A 7,194-nucleotide genomic window follows, 5' to 3' on the forward strand; every position below is an offset into this window, starting at 1 on the left:
TGTCCATAGCCCCCCTCCCAGGTATTTTTCTGTTCAGCTGCCAGAAAGGGTTTTCTGAAACTGAAATTGAATCTATCAGTCCCTTCAAAGGACTGACCTATAAATATAGGCTGAGCTCCCGAGCATGGCACACAAAATGCTTCTCTGCCTGGTGCAGCTCACCTCGTGCCCCTTGTGCCCACCCACCCTTCTGGCTTGCTTTGTGCACTTTGGCCACAGTGACAGTGGCCAATCTACTTGTAGGTTCTCCAGGATTTCACACAAGCTGCCTTCCCCATTTTTATTTTAATTAGAGAACTTGTAGGTTTACAGAAAAATCATGCAGGAAATACAGAGCTCCCATATCCCTCCCCCTATTATTAACATCTTTCATTAGTATAGTATGTTTGTTACTCTTCATGAAAGAATATTATTGTAATTGTACTGTTAAATATTGTCCATGGTTTACATTAGGGTTCACTGTGTTGTACAGTCCTGTGGATTTTTTAAAAAATTTATTCTAGTAACATCCATACAACCTAAAATTTCCCCTTTCAGCCACATTCATATGTAGTCTTTGGATCATTTGTGATCCTTCTTTCTTCTTTGAAATCAGCCCAGCGTTAGCTCTTCCAGAAAGTCCCTGTAGATTTCTCTTTGCCCTAGTCTGGGTTGGGGACAGCATCTCTGCTTTTACCAGAAGCTTGGGCTTACTTCTATCACAGCACTTGGCACATTCAATGGCATTGGCCAGTGAGGGAAGGAACTGTGTTCTGTGCACTGAGGTATCCCTAGGGCCCCGGCGCAGTGATTCAACCTTGATGCATGATAAAATTGCCCAGAAAGTCTGGTTTAATTGGGTTGAGAATCTCTGGCTTATTTGAGGTGCTCTGACCAACAGATTTTGTGGATGAATTAGTAGACGGATGGATGGATGGATGGATGGATGGATGGATGAACACCCTGAGGCACAGAGCCTGGGAGACTCCTGCCAGCTTCCCCAGAGACTTGTAACTCACCGGCACTGAGGTGCTTAGAATTTGTCTACAAAGTCTGCTTGGTCACACACCTAGCCAGGAGGTTGCAAATTCAGACCCAGAATATTCCCTGACTCCTTGTTTGGTGATAAGATCATGAATGAAGTTCTGCTTGCCCCAGTTTGCGAAAATGGGAACAATTGATTCCTCCCACAAAAAGGAGTCTGTGAAATGCTTTCTGGTGCTGGTGGCAGATGGAAGTTACCAATTCTGATTCAAAAGACGCCCCCTTTCCTTCTCATTCAGCCCAGGCAAGAGTCATCTCGAGTTCCGTGCCTGGGAGCCAACTAAGAATGTCAGAAGCCTTGGAGGCAGAAAGCGGTGAAAGCCGAGGCCCTCTGGCCGCTGGTAACCTCTCCACAGGCTGAAGGGCACATTGTCCTAACACGCCCTGGACTTCAGGCGGAATCTTCCACTTCCCTCCCGGTAAGCCTTAGACCTGCGGTCAAGAGCAGATGCCCCACCACCACAGCTAAGTCTGGACGGCCACATCATGGAATGCTTCACCCACTGTTGTTCCTGAGAGCCCCAGGCATGGAGAGACCCCTTGCTAAACCTGCACCCCCTTTGTCCTCATTCTGAGGAGACAAAAGCCAGAAGTCCTAGAGAGTTTAGAGCGCAGAGCCCAATTTCACATGCTATAAAATAGTTGGAGATCTCTTGCTTTGAAAAATCACAGATGCATGCTCTGCCTTCCAGCACCAGGCAGGAGAAATGAGACAAACAAGCTTTTAAAATAAATCTGACTCTCCCGCGGCTCCAGATAGCCGACAAGTGTTCGTCCATCTGCCGCGAGCATTCACACTGTGAATTCATTGATTTGATAATACCCTGGCATAATTGATTGAGGACAAGACTGGCTTCTTGACTTGCCTCCATGTTTGCCGTCTGACATTCTCGCAGCCACGCGGTCTCCATTTTATGTGCAACGAGGAAGGAGAAACCAAAGATTTTTCTGGCATTTTCTGATGGGTTGACATACACACAATTGGCTTTCCTGAGATAGAATACCTTTTGAGTTCTTGAATGGCAGGAACTGTTAGCTGAGTGCTCTTTCCCCTGGAATATTTCACTCATCTTCCCAATGCTGTCTGCAGCCTCTGCACCCGGCTGTCCTATGTTATTTATAGGTAACGAAAAATAGCTCGAGTTCTGTCGCTAAACCTGAAGTCCCTCCCTAGTAAGAGGGAGCATAGCAGCGCCCACAGACTGACACCAAACTGCAGGACTGTCAGATGAGATATTAGCCTGGGGGAAAATGCTGCTCTTTCTGTTCTCGGCAACCACAACAACCCATCGGCTTCTCTGCAGTCGTGACATTCAGATGTCACCACCATTTCATTAAATGGAATCAAAACAGCTGTGAGGATTGCTGTTTTATTTTATAGCACAAAGTCATCATAACTTACTCTATAAAGCAGCTTGCAGCCTGTAAGTGTGGCTGAAATGGAAAATGCGAATGCAAAAGAATGGTCCTAAAAGAGGGACAGACTGTGAGCAATGTGGGGGCTGGTGGGGTTGGGAGACGGCTGCCTGCGATGACCCAGGAGCACACTGATCCTGTGGCCACTTGCAGCCATCTATTAAGCAAAGACATGCCAGAGGACGAGTTGAGTTTAACTTCTCATAAACAGATGCTCATAAACTGAATACCAAGACTCAGTTCAGATTAGATCACTAATCTGGCCACTCCTAGAGGCAGAAGATCATAGGCAATGTAACACTTCCAGGCCCTCTCCCCTACCTGCAATACTCAGCCCCCGACCCTGACACAGGGTACACCTCCTGTAGACACGACCGCGGTCCTAAGCTGGATAGCATGGCCAAGGAACTGTGGTCCAGTGGTTATGCTGTTGACTTTCAGGTGGGACAGAGGCTGGATTTGCATTCTGGCCTGATTAACTGTGTGACACTGGGAAAAATGTGTAAATGAGCCCCATTTACTCAGTGGTAAATTGGGTTTCACAGGGGATAGCGGTCCCAGTCTGTGCCCTGTCCTTACCCTCCAGCTTACCACTTTCAACAGCTTTCTTTTTCTTTCTTTTTTTTTTTTTTTTTGAGGAACCAGAGGCTGGCGAATGAACCTGGGAAGCCGGCACTCAACCAGTGAGCCACATCAGCTCCCCTGAGTTGGTTTTTTCATTTATTTTGCTTGTTGTTGTTATTGTTTTCCTAGGAGGTACTGGGAACCAAACCCAGGACCTCCCATGTGGGAAGCAGGTGCTCATTGCTTGAGCCACATCTGCTCCCTCAACTGCATTCTTTACCTTAAGGTTATTTCTGATCATCATAGATAGCCCCCTGTGCCTGCTCACCTGGCAGACCAGATGAATCAGAGAATTATCACTCGCTGGTTGAGGAGCAAATCTCAACCAGTGATGATGGGAGCTGATACATAAATAGCTCAACTTTGGCCTGTTGGGTGGGATAATTCTTAAGACACATGTTCTAGCTCCAACTGAATGCAGTGGAAACTCACTTAGTCTCGCTACCACGCTCACCTTCTGGGGTTTCCTGACATCATCTCCCAGCTAATTTCAGGGGCAGGGGTACTCATTGGTCTTGAGGGGAGGGTGGCGTGTTGCCTTTTCTCACTGGAGTTTCTTGAGGGCATGCCTCTTTCTAATTATTCCTCCCAGAAGACATGCCTTTTTCTAGTTGGTCCTCCCTGAAGAGGTGCTTTTTTCTCATTCAAGCAAATACCATGGCCTGCAGTCAGGAAGGCCCTGCAAACCTAACATGTTCCAGATACATTTGGTTTCTCTTCATAGCTGTCGCCAAACTCCAGTGGGGATCCTTCCCAAAAGATTGTGTCTGCATTCATGCATTTTGTACTAGAAATATCCTAGAACAATCATTTGAAAACCTTATTATAAGGACAGTGCATTAAGCTGTACATTGCTATTTCCTCTCTGAAATTGATACACTCCTCCTTACATCATATTGGTAGATCAATACTACATTGGGACCAAATGAAGCACTTGCAGTCCTCAGGGTCACAATCCCACATCTCCAAGGACAGGAAAGCAAATTTCTTTAGCACGAACTCCATCCATTTTATTCTTGACTTCCAATATATAATAGCGAATATTTCCATAAGAAAAACAATATGTGAATATGTTGGCCTTTCTTCATCGTGTAGGGTCTTGTGAGAATTTAAGCATTCAGAAAATGAGTACCTGTATCCCAAGGACAAGGTTCCTTAGTAATGGTACCATCTGAGAATTAGCAGCTCTTAGTGGAATGGTTGATGCCTAGAGCTTGTTAGCTCATTTATTTGGAGAAAGGAGTTAATTGCATTTATTTCTCATCAGGTCTGAAAAAAAAGAAGCATGCCAAGTTCATCTTTTGGGGGAAAGTCCAACTCAGAGCCCATGCTTACGCTCTCTGAACAGAAAGGCAGTCACATAAGAATAAGAGATAATATTATTATTAATCCCCGTTACTTTAACTAACGCTTTTGGGTCAGGGCACCTATGGAAAGGAACCTCTGCGGGCATCGTCTGCCGCTCCCTAGATGGCAGTACCAGTTCAGCTCCCTCTAGGGAACTGACTCCTCTTTGAGGCTCCACAATCCACAGGCAGTCTAGCAATTCTGATGTGTCTCAGGATAACACTTGTTTCCATTCTTCCCCCTTTTTAATCAGTTCAAAGTCAGACCCGTTTCAATGCTGATGGGCCAGCACCATCCTTGGGGAGTACAAGTGATCCTTTTTCTGTTCATCTTAAGAGGTTCAGGAATGCTTGGTAGACAGCATCTTATTGGAATCAATGAGGCCCATAGAAAGCTTAAGGGGTGTTGACAAACTTGCTCCTGGCTTTCAAAGAACTTCCTATGGTTCCTGGACAGCCCTATAACTTGTCCATGGAAAAGGCTGCTTCAGAAAAAATTGCACTCTTTATGGCAGCAATTTAGTCTCACATCTGAGTCTTTGAGAGCAAAAGGTATTTAAATTTAAGGGTCTGTTTTGATATAAAGTCTTTGGAAACTCCCTCCCTCCCAGTTTATCTGGACACTCTCGTCTAGCAGAGACCTTGGGGCTGGCTGCTTCGTGCCTGTTTCGTTTTTCCATTCAATCCATTTTCACTGAAAAGGAGACATAAGCAGTGAAGCCAATATAGTTTTATTGGATCCAATGCACTGCCACTAAAACAAATATATGTACACTCGGGCCAATACACTTTTATTAAAACAAATAGAATTTAATTCAAACCAGCATTCAATACGTTTTCTCAAAGCAATGAAATTAAGCTCTACCAGTACTTCTGCTCAATATGTTTTCCCAATCAAATACATTTGAACAAAGTGAAATATATTTATCATAGATAACACATTTTTATTAAAAAGCAAATTCACTAAAACCAGGTTTCCCTCTGAACCGATAGATAGAAATTTTAACCAATTTTACAATTAGATTGTAGAAGCAGATATGTTTTTACTTTAGCAAAAACCATTTTTATTCAGGTCCAATTTAAAATACACTAATGAATAATAAAAGTTGCTCCAAACAATGTTTTTAATGGAACATGTTCTCATAAATACGTCTTTTGGGTTGCAGTACAATCTTCAAAATAAAAAATACATAGGGAAAAAAGAATGGAGTTGAGAGTGTGATTACAATAAATTCAGATTTCTAATAAGTAAATATTTAAGTCTACCTTTGGGTACTTACGGTGAAGATATTAAATGTGTACAAATGCAAAAAGACATGCTTTGGGGTGTTTTGTAGTCATGAATATTTGCTACTATAACACATTATCCCGAAAACTCTTCCTTATCAGTGTTTAAAAAGATTATAAATTCCCATCTGTCTGAGGTTAGTTAAGGATTACCATGTATAGAGAGAACTTGATACAACAGGAGGTTGTGTATTTGGGTGCCTCTTTGGAGGGGATTTCCATCTTGGTTCCTGGATCTCAAATCATCTTCAAGTCTTCCAAAGAACCCTGGAGAGGGAGAACTATTTCCAAATGCCACACACCTTCTGGGGGTAACAAATTCACTTACTAAAAGCACGTACATCCATATAGGTGTCCACCTAGGTTCTGACATGAGGCAGCCCCTCAGGTGGAGAAGCGCCTCTAGAGAAATTAGAGCCCACCCCTCACGGGACGGGACGTGAGGGCTCTCATCCACAGCCACCCGAACCCCCCTGCCTGCCCCGCGGAGCTCCTCTCACCCTCTGTCTTCTTTGCTTCCATCACACCCTGAAGCTGCATGACACAGGAACACAGGGATATGCCCTTCACTAAGCAGCCCAGAAAGTGTTTGAATCAAGGCTGCGGGTTCCAACCACTATTTTCTTCCTGCCTGGAAAAGTGCAAAAAGTACAGATAATGCCCACAAGTCACTGGGCCAATAATTCCTTGGTTTTCGGGCGCCCCGGCTTGTGTAGACTAGCTCCCCCCTCCCTGAAGCTCAGCTGGTCACCGAGGATTCCTTGAGAGCAGTGTGGTGGCAGCACAGGAGGTTCACCACCGAATTGTTCATAAACGTGAAATGCTAGAAACTACCCAAATAGCTGGCACCAGGAGGCTGATTCAATATATTACAGCAACATCTTCCAGATGTATTGTATGTTGTGTGGTATGAGTATCATCACAGTATTGCAGGCATGCAAACTGATATGGTAGAGATATTTAATTGAATGGGAAGATGTTCATGGCACATTATTGAAATGAAAAAATATTTTTAAAAAACTTTTGTACATAGTGATTTCCTGTTTTTGAAAAATGGGCATGCATTATCTATGCAACAAAAAACTGGGAAGGCGACACTAAAATGTTAATAGTTACTAAATGAGTGGTGGGGTTAGAGATTTCTATGTTTTTTTCTAATCTATATTTTATAAACTTTCTACAATGAGCATGTATTACGTTTGATATATATTTAAAAAAAACAGTGATTCTAGTTTAAAGAATAGTACTAAGTCTACTTTAGGAGGTGGTGGCCCAAACATCGGGTCTGTTTCTATAACCTTAATTCTGCATCCTTCAGAAAGTGTCATTACTCCATATCATATTTCTTGATTTTTGTAAGACTTTATTTGAAGGTTTCATTCAACTGACCATCCAACATGCACTTATATAAAAACCCAGGTAATACATTTCTCCTCGAGTTTGTTCCAGGAAGCAATGTGGTTCGGCGAAAAAAAGATGTATATGCTTTATTTTGTCA

The sequence above is a fragment of the Dasypus novemcinctus genome, chromosome 5, assembly GCF_030445035.2.
Source record: "Dasypus novemcinctus isolate mDasNov1 chromosome 5, mDasNov1.1.hap2, whole genome shotgun sequence".
Classification (NCBI taxonomy): domain Eukaryota; kingdom Metazoa; phylum Chordata; class Mammalia; order Cingulata; family Dasypodidae; genus Dasypus; species Dasypus novemcinctus.